The sequence below is a fragment of the Danio rerio genome, chromosome 7, assembly GCF_049306965.1.
Source record: "Danio rerio strain Tuebingen ecotype United States chromosome 7, GRCz12tu, whole genome shotgun sequence".
Classification (NCBI taxonomy): domain Eukaryota; kingdom Metazoa; phylum Chordata; class Actinopteri; order Cypriniformes; family Danionidae; genus Danio; species Danio rerio.
This window is the reverse complement of record NC_133182.1, coordinates 74,345,001-74,359,219: the sequence shown is the minus strand read 5'-3', so window position 1 is coordinate 74,359,219 and position 14,219 is coordinate 74,345,001. Positions and strand designations below refer to the sequence as shown.

General features: G+C 38.1%; 1 protein-coding gene across 2 annotated transcripts in view; it reads left to right on the top strand.

Moving 5' to 3' along the window:
* Positions 1-14,219, top strand: part of zfhx3b (zinc finger homeobox 3b) — a 781,589-nt gene that overhangs the window by 83,106 nt on the left and 684,264 nt on the right. The window contains exon 1 of one of the 2 annotated variants that reach the window (XM_021478047.2): positions 4,579-4,871. The exons of the other annotated variant lie outside the window; for it this stretch is intronic. The gene's annotated coding sequence lies outside the window, so the exon portion shown is untranslated. Of the gene's footprint in view, positions 1-4,578; positions 4,872-14,219 lie in introns of those variants that run through there. 2 annotated transcript variants of the gene reach the window in all.

Here is a 14,219-nt window from a genome sequence, read left to right as displayed (position 1 = left end):
GCCGCACTGTTTCAGAGTAAAATCCATCTGCATTAAGGCCAGTTCGTAGATATTAATAAAACTGTTGGAGTCCACAAGAATGTTATACTGAGATTTTGTCATATTTGAAGTATTGTTTGAATTGACCACCCTTTCGTTATGTTCGGGCTGTTTTTGCCCCATTGACTTCCATTATAATACCATTTTTTGATTGCAAGTCATATCAGCATATACTCATGCTTTATTGATTGTTGGTGGTTTTGCCTGTTGGAAATAGGAACAATTTCTCATTGTTTACTTTTTGTTGTTTACCATTTTCATTTTCTTTAGCACTTTTTAAAAGATTTATTTTTCGTTGATTTTGCCTTTATCAGGAAGTGCATTGCATTGCATAGCTATATATCGGTACCGACACGTATTGAAATATAAATATTTAATCGGAGCATAAATATAACCGGAGCACCGGAAACCCATGCCAACATGGGGAGAACATGTCTGGCACTAAGTTCATTCATTCAATTTCTTGTCAGCTTAGTCCCTTTGTTAATCCGGGGTCGCCACAGCGGAATGAACCGCCAACCTATCCAGCAAGTTTTTTTAATTTCCTTCCAGCCATAACCCATCTCTGGGAAACATCCACACACACATTCACACACACACTCATACACTACGGACAATTTAGCCAACCCAATTCACCTGTACCGCATGTCTTTGGACTGTGGGGGAAACCGGAGCACCCGGAGGAAACCCACACGAAGGCAGGGAGAACATGCAAACTCCACACAGAAACGCCAACTGAGCCAAGGTTCGAACCAGCGAGCCATCGACCTTTTTGCTGTGAGGCGACAGCACTACCTACTGCGCTACTGCCTCGGCGCTAAGTTGCCTTAACTTTTTTTTTTTACAGTGTAATTACAGTAATCCTTGTTGTTCATGGGCCATTAGAGTGTATTGCGGGTATATTGCTCTACCATATATGATAAACCAGTGGGAGTTGGCTTGTAGAGGCAAGAGATGGAGGGATTTACGGGGTTACCATTGTTGTTTGTCTCCTCTGGGCACAATAGGGTGTACATGCGCTCCGCAGGTGGAGCCAGACACTCACCCAACTCAGATCTCCGAGAATCTCCACCGGATGTGTGTATGTGTGGGTCAGTCTGGCGGAGACCCCTGGATGAGCCAGGCAGCAGCAGAAATATAAACTAGATTAATAAAACAACAGCGCGGGACTCAAAGGAGCCAACAGACCCCCCTCAGCTCCCCTCCCTCCTTGTTAGCGCCGCTCCCTAATATCAGCGGGAGACCAGGCTTCACGGGCCCCGCAGAGGCTGAGCCGTGTTTGATTCTGCCTGTGTTTTCCCTCTCGTAACGCACTCCTACTTAACCAGGACAAAGATCATGTGTGGATGAGGAGCAGCGGGCCCTGCTCCGTCTCTGCGCTCCTTCTTGTTATCCACCCAGCTTGCCTCTTCTCATATGCTCCAGTGACCCCAAAACACACATTCATTTGCACAGCACTGGCTCCTTCCTCCGTGTTTTTGACTCACCTGATTCTGCCGGAGAGTTGGATTGAGAATTAAGCATCAGTCTTGTTCACACTGAGGAGGCACGTGGAGTGGATTTTAAGTGCAGTTATGCGATTGTTGAATGTAAAAATGACATGACATTCACAACGACATTCTCACGAGTTCATTTTGTCAGGTTTATTAAATAGCAACCCAGGCTCATTCTGAAAACGTACCCCTATATACGTTACTGCAGAGCACCAAATATGTCCCTGGAGCTACGTTTTTTTGCAGTTTTTGTTTTCATGAATCCACCAGAGGCCTCTGTGTACACTTTTTCACATCTCAAATTTCTCTCACAAGTGCCATTCGTGCCTGCTGTTCTCACGTAAATCCACTAGAGGCTGCTGTCGACTGTCTAATTGACGATTATGACAATACGATTGATGAAAACAATGTTTTCAAAAGGGCCGATTGACCCACCGACCCACTTCCCTTAACCCAACCATCAGTGTTTTCATAGCAATCCAAAAAAAGAAAAGCACTTTTCTGATTTTTACCACGTTTTCAGATTTTACCACATTTTCACCCTGTTATCTGTTGTTTAATAATTTTTTTTTTGGCTTCTGTTTTTGTCTTACCAGCTTTTTGACTTTTTGTCTTTACCTGACTCAAACCCCGTCATAGTGGTCAACTCCACTCTGTGTCTCAAGTCTGCCAACGTACAGCCGCCGACGGTAAGCTAACTGGACAAACTGGTAACAGCATAAAAGCCGTCCATACGGAGGTAAGCATTCAGCTGGCAATTGCGAAATGGAACGATGCCATATTGCCCTGTAGCTTTTGTTTTATGGCCCGTTTCCACCGAGTGGTATGGTATGGTTCGGTTCAGTACGCCTTTTGACAATGGAAACGGCCATGAAAGAGAACCGAACTGTACCGCACCACTTTTTTGGCACTCTTTGCAAAGGGTACCAAAAGGCGGAGCTAGAGGCACAGCTGAATACTATTGGTTTACAGAGATACTTCATTCGCTCATGCAACAAGCCACAATGAAAACAAAGGAACCGCCATGTTTTAAATACACATCCGAGATATTACACCGTAATAATATATACATATAATAACAAGCCACAGTCGACCCGACCTCAAACAAACCTTGTCGTCGCCTTGATGTACAGCCACAAAGCCAAGAAGAATCTGCTGTGCCCTCTTGTTGTTTTACGAGTCCGTCTGAAAGTGCGGGCGGTTCTACTTTTGTTCTACTCGCGATCTTGTCTATATGTGAAATAACGAACTTTTCGAGCTCATATTAATAACCTACTTGTGATCATTGAAGTGCTCTGACATTCGATTCTGTAAAGGAACAAATGCTAGAGGGAAGCTCGAAAAAAAACAAAGGAGAAACCAGAAAAACTGCAGCAAATGATGCTTCTGCAACCTAAAACATGGACAAACTGCAATGTTAAACTATTATCATCACCTTTTGGGCTATTATGAACTGGGAATGACGGAATTACTTTCTAACAAGAGGTAACACGTGCTGCTGAACACAGGTGAGAGGTTTGCTCTGACTGTGGGCTATATTCAGTGTTGTTTTTGAACCTAATTAAGGACTAAATGTCTGCTGTGTGTAGTTTTTCTGTAAGTGGTAACACATTGGACACTGTAGGGGTCTTTGTGTTCATATATGTTGCATTTATTTATTTCATATAATTGCAGACGTTACAGTAGGCTATTTCGCACAGTCATTGATATGCAGTTATAATCAACTCCTGTTCATAGAAAAGTTAGTAATGAACATTTATGTGTATAAAGCATCTGTTTTGTGAGAAGTGCTTCTCATATGATATGTGAACGACCTGTCCAGCTTCACTGTAGACATTTCCTCGAGCAAAAATGACGTCCTCTGACACACAGTGGCTCAGTGGTTAGCACTGTTACCTCACAGCAAGAACGTCACTGGTTCTAGCCTTTACCAAGCCAGCTGATGTTTCTGTGTGGAGTTTACACGTTCTCCCACGTTTCCCCCGGGTCCCACCGTTTCCCCCCAACATCCAAAAAAACATGCAACTTAAGTTAATTGACTAATCCAAATCGGCACTGTAGACATGCTCCTAGTAAGTAGTTATCTCCTAGATCTGTTCATTAGCTTCTACTGCAGGGGAGTTCTCGGGATCTACCTGAGCTCAAACTCCCCACTCGCCTTGCAAACAGGAGGGAGCCCCGGGCTCGAATCTCTTATGAGCTCAAGGCTCTCTCCCAGGACAGCATGCCAAACAAGCTTCATAATCAATCATCAGCTAAGTGTCAACTCTTGAAATTAAAATAACGACTTACTGTATGACAACTGAGTAGATTCCCAGAAAATAAAGCAAACTCAAGACATATGCCCTCATTTAGTTACTCCAGACTTGACATTTGGATCATCTAATCAACAAAATCCATTTCTAAAAGCTGATTTTGCGAATTGAAGGTTGCCGCTTTTTCTTTTCCATGTCTATGATACCAAAAAGAGGGTTTAATGTTCTCGAGTCCTGTAAAAAAGAAAATGAAGGTAAGCCTGGGCTAAGATGGTTTAGGATTTAGGCTTTTTCCTCTAATCCTATGCTAAATTCAGATCTACAACTGTGCTTTTTTTTTATTCTGCCTCTCTTTTTTTCCGTCTCTGGTTGTGTCTTTAAAAAGTGATGATAGCGCATGGCTTCCCAGCTAGCAGAGCCCCAAGGCAAAAAAAATGTACATGGCTGCTAGGTACTGTTACGCTTTCTGCTTTCAGAAACAAGCAAACCCCCTTAAAGGATGCTGGAGTGTGGGGAGGGAATGTCTGCCTGCCGGAGGAAAGGGGAAAAAAAAGAGAGAGGTTGAGATAGGAGAAAAAAGAGAGGGAGAATTGGGAGGCAGGGGATGAACGTAGGAAGGAAAGGAGCCCGAGAGGGAGGGAGCGAGAGATGTCTGAGAAAGAGAGAGAGAGAAAGAGGAAAAAAAGTCCTCACAGTCCCCCAGTTCTTTGTAGAACATTTAGCTTTGACCCTCCCTTGCTTTTTCCCCTCCCTTCCACCTCACACACACACACACACACACATACACACACACACACAGGCCAACAGATCTGCAGGATACAGTAGTCGCCAGCATTTTATATCTACCACAGTGCTGTTTTAATACACATCTCCACTTCAACAGTGTGTTTGTGCCCACAGAAAGAAAGCAGGACAGACAGATTTCAGTAAGACGTGTTCATGATGCAGTGACCAAAAAAAAAAAAAGCAAAGACATCCAGAGTATAGGGCATGAGCTAGAAAGCTTTATTTTTGTTATATTTTATTATTTTTTATTTTGGGTTGAAGAGATTGCTGAGGAGAGACTCGACCCGAGGAACTCTGGGTAAGTTTTTTTCCCTCTCTCTCCCTGTCTCTGCACTGCTGATTACGATGCTGCTGATTGATTGGTTCACGCTTCTGGATTATCATGGCCGGCTCGTCACCGGGTACCTGATGATGAGAGAATAGAGAGAGAGAGAGAGAGGGCAGGGGAGAACAAAACAAGAAAAAAAAAATCAGGGAGGCGTAGCTCTGAAAGTGACACGGCGTGATTTTTGTGTTTACTTGTGTGTTTTCTGGTCCCAATGCCTTCGTTAGTTTATTCAGCTCCTATGGAGGAGGGGTTTGCCTATCGGGGCAGGCCTTTTTGTGAATATGCAAATGAGAGGCGCGTGCTCTGAGTGAGGGGGTGTTTACTTTTGCTCTGTAGGGAGTCTGGATTGTGTATTTATTAATTTTTTTTGGTGAATTGATCGAAAGATACGACCTGGGAAAGAGCGGAAATGGCAGTGTGAGCTTTAGGCTGTATTTTCATGCCACTGACAAGACATGATTATTGCTGACCCCCCCTCCACCTCCTCCCGTCGCTCTCCAAACAAACGCACACGCGTGTGCTTCGCCCCTCCCTGAAGCGCGTGGCGCTTTTTTTCAGCCTCATTTGCATGTCAAAGCAGTGGAAGGCACTGTGCAGATTAGTATGAGATGACATAACGATGTAATGAATTAAACGCTGCCGTTTAGCTGTTGCGCGGGGCGGCGCTGCTCGCTGAGCTCATGGGAAACTGATCCGCCGCTCTCCCATTGCTGTTTCTCGCTTCTGCATTTGTGTCAGTCACACCTTTTAGCATTTTAAAGCAGCAATCATTTTTTTTTATTGGTATGTTAGCAATGGGATCTGTTTTCAACTTGTTTTAGTGTCATCGAGATTTGTCGTTTAAATGACATTTTCTTTCGTTACACTTTGACTATTGTGTTTTTCTAAATGTGTTCAACATGTTTATAAAATATTTCAGATTTAATTACAGAACTTATAGTAAAAAATTTGACCTTGTAAATATTAGACTTTGAAATGTAAGTTTAAGAAGATTTTTTATTTATGTTCAGTTAACATTTATTTTGTATTAATATCATTCAATATGATACAAATTTCATAAATATCATTCAATATTTGTACAAATATCATTCTGAATTTTAATAATCTGTATGTACAGTATTTATTTATGTATGTATGTATGTATCTATGTGTGTCTGGTGTGTGTGTGTGTGTGTGTGTGTGTGTGTGTGTGTGTGTGTGTGTGTGTGTGTGTGTGTGTGTGTGTGTGTGTGTGTGTGTATATATAGTTGAAGTCAGAATTATTAGCCCACCTTTGAATTTTTTTAATGTTTCTAGAGAAAGTCTTATTTGTTTTATTTCTGCTAGAATAAAAGCAGTTTTTAATTAAAAATAATAATAATAAGGACAAAATTATTAGCCCCTTTAAGCTATATTTGTTTTCAAAATTCTACAGAAAAAAAACATCATTATACAATAACTTGCCTAATTACCCTAACCTGCCTAGTGAACCTAATTAACCTAGTTAAGCCTTTAAATGTCGCTTTAAGCTGTATAGAAGTGTCTTAAAAAATATCTAGTCAAATATTATTTACTGTCATCATGGCAAAGAGAAAATAAATCAGTTATTAGAAATGAGTTATTAAAACTATTATGTTTAGAAATGTGTTGAAAAAAATTTGCTCTCTGTTAAACAAATTGAAGAAAAAATAAACGCAAATATTTGCAATGTTGAGTCTGAACTATAGTTGACCATGATCTACACAATTGTATTTAGTCATTATGTTTATATGGAATTTATATGATTTGTTTTAAAAAAAAAGTCCTGTTTCTAGTCCAAATATCAACATTTCAAAATGAAAACATGATTTTTTTTTTAACTCGCTCCACTGGCAGATCATGTTGCTTGCTTTTTTAGGAAAAACTCTTAATATTCTTATACTTTTTTTTCTGATGGTAAAAACGACAATATTTTTACTTGATCTAAGAATAATTTTGATATTTGGACTAGAAATGAATCAAAACAAAGAAAATATTTTTTTTTTGCATTGGGATTATAAACTTCCAGAGCTTAAATACTGGTAGACTCCCCTGAAAACCCTCAAATAGAACTATTCAAACCATCTTATGAAACTCTATTCATATCGCAATGTGTATTGCAAAACAATAAAAAAATCACATTATCAGATCTTCCCAATATTTGTATATGTATGCATAACCTTTGTTAAATAAAATGAAATATATTTCTAAAATATCAAATAAAATTGCATGTCTTACTTGTAGCTAAACTAGCTAATCCAATTTAAGTGCTGGATTAATATATTTTCTCCGGCCAAAGTCTGAATATGGATTGCTCATTTCACATTTGCGTTGACAACATTATAAATAGTTTGAAAATAAAAAATAAAAAAATAAAAAAATAAATAAATAAAGACTTCAACATTTGAATTAAAATGTGCTTTTAAAAGTTCAAAAGATAGGTTACTGTTCTTAAAAAGTAATAATAATAATAATAAGTCCTGTACTTAAAAGTAATAACGTGTAGTAGCCAATTTATCAATACGTGGAAATATAGGCTATATGTCTTCGTATTCATATATAAAAGATTTTTAGTATTTTATTTATATATGTAGCATGTACATATGACATAATTGATTCCTCTGCGTACCACTAGAAGAAAGCTCGCGTACCACTACTGGTACACGTACCACATTTTAAGAACCACTGCTGTAGACCATCGAAAAAGAAATATAGCTTAAAGGGGCTAATAATATTGACCTTAAAATGGTTTTTAAAAAAATAAAAACTGCCTTCATTCTTGCCGAAATAAAACAAATACGACTTTCTCCAGAAGAAAAAATATTATCAGACATACTGTGAAAATTTCCTTGCTTTGTTGAACATCATTTGGGAAATATTTAAAAATATATACATACACACACACACCATTTTCTCCTCTTTCAGTCACTTGTCATTTCCCCGTCATTCTTGTATCCTCGTGTTCTCCTCTCGTTTTCTTTCTGATCTACACTCCTGTTTTTTTTTTAGCAGACATTTGACAGCTATAGTGTGAATGAACTCTTCAACTCAGTATATTATAGTTTGTTTTACATGGCAATAACTAGACACGCTGATTTCCTCCAGTAGCGGCTCCTAAAACCATTTCGACTCTCATCTATAAAACACACACATCTCACACCTCTCAAGACTCCGCCAATAACCCGGCTTGGAAAAAAAAAATCTACAATGAACCTCCTTGGGGACACAGAAGTCCCTAAAACCTTGCATCTCATAGTGTGGCGGGAGAGAGAGAGAGAGAGAGAGAGAGAGAGATGTGTGTGTGTGTGTGTGTGTGTTAATGGCTTTGTACTGTTGAGCCACACATTGATTGATGTTGAGGAAGAGGCGGTGGTTTTATGAAGCTGAGAGAGACGGAGGCACGGTGGGCCGCTCTCCTGTGGGTCTCGGCGTTAACACAGCCGAGTGTGTCACAAATATCAGCCGTCCGTCCGCGCCTGACAGGCTGGAGAGGCTGCCACCATATTGCACGAGTGTCTCTCTCTACTACTATTGACCAAGTCACCTGAGCAAAGCGTCTGGCAGCTGGATTGCTCCCCCGTCTCTCCAAACTTCATTTTCTCCTCTTCCATTTTATTCCTTTTTCATCAGCTCAATTCGCTTGTCCCACTTTGTATTGATTAGAGGTGTCCAGCGCCGACTTGATGTCTGTCACCTTTTTAGGATGCCACTCACTTATTTCATTACACCAAACTTGGAAATTTTACAGTAGGGAAAAAAAAAAAAAAAATTGGCAGAACTCAAAAGAGCTATTTAAATCTAGATTAATTTCAAGATTACAGTGAAATTTCATCTAGATTAAAAAAAAAATCTATAAATATTAATCTCCTAAATATTATTAATCTATAATATATATATATATATATATATATATATATATATACACACTGTATACACACACATACACACATACATATATATGTATAGACATATATGTATAAACATATATATATATATATAGAATAATAAAATGTTTTAATTAATTGTCATATTAACATCATTTTTACATTGATTCTCAAAAGTTATATAATAATATATAAATATATATATATTATAATCCAATAAATAATACTTACTATTTAATATATTACTTAATATAATAATACTTCTAAAATATTATTTTGATTATTATTATTATTTTTTTGGCCGGCCTCAAAAAAAAAAAAAAAAAAAAAAGATGTACGAAAATTGTTCAGTTCAGAAAGTGTTTTATTACAGGTAATTGTGTGTTGCCTGTGTTTGTATTTTAAAACTCTCATTGTGACTTCTATTTTAACATGGACCCTCATACATGTTTAATATTTATTTAAATGTAATCAAAAAAAAAAAAACTCTTGGACATATTGGGAGATTAAGAGAGCTGCAGATTTCCACTGCTACTTTAGGAATATCAGATATGAACTTGAAAGCAGTACAGTCTGTGCTGAGGAACTTTTATAAAGAGTTTATGCAAATGTAGAAAAGGGACGCACCGTTTGACAAACGCTGGCATTGTATGTCTGGTTGATGCCGCCCACAAACACAGCACAGGTGAGGAGAATGTGCAGGCACAGGTTAACCAGCATATGCCAGCACTTCTTACTGATACGCACTGATCTGCAAATACACATCAAATACCGCATTAAACAGCATGTAGAAATAAACTATAAAACACCAATCAACTGGACACAATCAGAACTGGACAAAGATACTCTGCATTAAATTGATCGATTTAAATACTGTACAATAAATACAGTTGAAAGCAGAAGTCTACATACACTGTATAAAAAGGCACATAACAAACACACACACACACACACACACACACACACACACACATATATATATATATATATATATATGTTTGCTGTTTGTTCAAACTACTTATTTAAAATGGTCTGAAACTGCACAACTCTGAGACCAATTTAAGCAGTTTTATGTTCAATCCACTCAAATTTGTAAAAATAAATAAATAAATAAATAAATAAAAAAGTAACTTATGTAATTACTTCATGTTGAACCAGCATTTTTTAAAGTGTATTTCAATGTTTCTGCTTAAAAAAAATTATATTTGCCCCTGAGTTTTTTTCCCTTGGAAGTGTGAATCATACAAGCCATTCCTGAGTGAAAGTGTAGCGTAGTTTAATTACACTAAATTAAAGTGGAGACATGTATATAAACTCTGTAACATTCATAAACTTGCCCCAGAACCCTTGACTAAATCATGTCAAATAACACATTTCCCTTAACCAATTGTCTGCAGAAATTAGCCAAAACAAACTGTCCAACCTAATGATCATGTTTCCTATCAGCCGGACAGCCCAGTTGAGTGGCGTCTGAATAATCAATGAGTTTCCTGTCGTGCTACAAATACCTCATTGATTTCATTGATTTATCTATCAAGCTGTAATTTGATTTCAGAACCGAAGTGAGCGATTGGGTTAAAGCGGAGACGTTGTGTGTTTCCCTGCCCTGTTTGTTGAGGAGGTTTCAGTGTAGCGCCGGACCGAACTCCAGGGTAATGAGGACGCTCTCTGACAGCTAGCCTAAAGTGTATGGATGTGTTTGGTGCTAGTAATCGGCTGCACGAACCCAGGGGGATGGGGATATGTGTGTGTGTGTGAGAGGAAGAGAGATATAGAGAGAGAGAGTGATTTGATGCTTTATGGCTGTGATGCACAAACACACACACACATACACACGCAGATCAGAGGTCCTCTGGGATTCATGCTTCGCTTCTCTCGCGCTCGGCTAAACACACACATAGGCGAACGCATGACCACTCATAGAACACACTTTATTAGAATGCATCTACAAATCATACACACATTCGCGCTAATCCATACCAACACACATCCCACAATGCATCTCTCATTGGTTCAGAGATGAAAAACTTATCAAGGCCCCTTGCTTTATGAAGGAGCTAATAAATAGCATCGCTCAAATTTGTAACGCTGTAAAAATTGCTGGGTTCTACACAAATGATTTGTGTTGGGGCAAGGAATTAAGTTAGCTTAATAGTTTCTACACATTAAAGTGGATTGAACATAAAACTATTAAGTTGTCCCCCCAAAAAACTGAAGAATTGTGTAATTTCAGCTCATTTTAAATAAGTAGTGTGATCAAAGAGCTAATTTATTGAGTAATGCATTGAGTTAGAATAGCAACATCATTTCAACCACTACTACTACTGTTACTACTACAATTATTACTACCACAATAAACTCTTCTACTACTACTACTACTACAGCAGTTATTAGTACTACCCCTACTACTGCAATGACCTCTACCACTACTACAGCAATTATTACTACTACCCTGCTACAATGACCTCTACCTCTACTACATCAGTCATTACTACTAACCCTACTACTACAATGACCTCTACCACTACTACAGCAGTTATTACTACTACCCCTACTGCTACAATGACCTCTACCACTACTACAGCATTTATTACTAGTACCCCTACTGCTACAATGACCTCTACCACTACTACAGCAATTATTACTAGTACCCCTACTGCTACAATGACCTCTACCACTACTACAGCAGTTATTACTAGTACCCCTACTGCTACAATGACCTTTACCACTACTACAGCAATTATTACTAGTACCCCTACTACTACAATGACCTCTACCACTACTACAGCAGTTATTACTACTACCCCTACTACTACAATGACCTCTACCTCTTCTACAGCAATTATTATTACTACTCCTACTACTACAATGACCTCTACGACTACTACAGCAGTTATTACTAGTACCCCTACTGCTACAATGACCTCTACCACTACTACAGCAGTTATTACTACTACCCCTACTACTTCAATGACCTCTACCTCTTCTACAGCAATATTATTACTACTCCTACTACTACAATGACCTCTACGACTACTACAGCAGTTATTACTAGTACCCCTACTGCTACAATGACCTCTACCACTACTACAGCAGTTATTACTAGTACCCCTACTACTAAAATGACCTCTACCACTACTACAGCAGTTATTACTAGTACCCCTACTGCTAAAATGACCTCTACCACTACTACAGCAGTTATTACTAGTACCCCTACTGCTACAATGACCTTTACCACTACTACAGCAATTATTACTAGTACCCCTACTACTACAATGACCTCTAACACTACTACAGCAATTATTACTAGTACCCCTACTACTACAATGACCTTTACCACTACTGCAGCAATTATTACTAGTACCCCTACTACTACAATGACCTTTACCACTACTACAGCAATTATTACTACTACCCCTACTGCTACAATGACCTCTACTATTACTACAGCAATTTTTACTACAACCCCTACTACTACAATGACCATTACTACAAAACAACAACTAATACTAATGTTACTACAACAACTATTACTACCACCACTACTACTACAACGACCACTACAATGACAACAGCTACTACCACCACTATTACTACAACAACCACTACAATGACAACAACTACTACCACCACCACTACTACAATGACCATTACGACAAAACAACTAATTCTACTACTACTGTTACTACAATGACTACAACTGCCACTACTACTACAACTACAAGGACCACTACAACAACAACTACTACTACTACCACCACTACTACTACAACAACCAATACTATAAAACAACAACACCTTCTACTACTACTGTTACTACAACAACCAATACTATAGCAATTATTATTACTATCCCTACTACTACAATGACTATTACTACACAAACAACAACGACTATTACTGTTACTACAACGACTACTACTACCACTGCTATGACAATGACCACTACCACAACTGCTACTACCACAATGACCAATACTACAACACAACAACAACTACTACTACTACTAATGTTACTACAACTACTGCTACAGCAGTTATAACTACTACCACTACTACTAGAATGACCAATACTACAAAACAATAACTACTACTACTAATACTGTTACTACAACAACTACTACAGCAGTTATTACTACTACCACTAATACTACAATGACCATTAATACAAAAACAACAACTACTACTACTGTTACTACAATGATTACTACTACTAAAACGACCACTACAACAACAACTACTAATACGACGACCAGTACAATGACAACAACTACTACTACTGTTACCACAACCAGTACTACTACAGCAATTATTACTACTATCCCTACTACTACAATGACCACTACTACTACAATGACCACTACAACAACTGCTACTACCACTACTACTACAACGACCAATACTACAAAACAACAACTACTGCTACTATTACTTCTACTACTACTACAACTACTATTGTTACTACAACTACTACCACATCAATTATTACTACTACCCCTATTACTACAATGACCATTACTACAAAAACAACAACGACTACTACTGTTACTACAACGACTACTACTACCACTGCGACGACAATGACCACTACCACAACTACTACTACCACAATGACCAATACTACAACACAACAACAACTACTACTACTACTAATGTTACTACAACTACTGCTACAGCAGTTATAACTACTACCAATACTACTAGAATGACCAATACTACAAAACAACAACTACTACTACTAATACTGTTACTACAACTACTGCTACAGCAGTTATTACTACTACCATACTACTAGAATGACCAATACTACAAAACAACAACTACTAATACGACGACCACTACAATGACAACTACTACTACTGTTACCACAACCATTACTACTACAGCAATTATTACTACTATCCCTACTACTACAATGACAACTACTACTACAATGACCACTACAACAACTACTACTACCACTACTACTACAACGACCAAAACTACAAAACAACAACGACTACTACTACTACTACTACAACTACTATTGTTACTACAACAACTACTACAGCAATTAATACTAGGTCTAATGGATTTAAAGGTTTTTGCATAGATGATCTGATTTTTAAAGCATTTCAAATATTCATAATACTGTCATAATAGTATACATATGATATTATACACACATATATTATATTATTATTACATAATGTTGGCTGGAAACAAGACAAAAACTCTAAGAAAGGCATTTTTGCAGTGATGAACCAGGTACTAGTATATAAACAGTATATAACATATATGTCAACAAATAAATGTGTGAGTGTGTGTGTGTTACGTTGAACTCCTTGCTCGTGTCACTCCACACTGCAGTTTTGGCTTTCTCCTCTTGGTGCTCTATTGCCAATAACGAGGATGGGCAGGAAAGGGAATTATTGGTATTGATCTACCCAAGGGGATC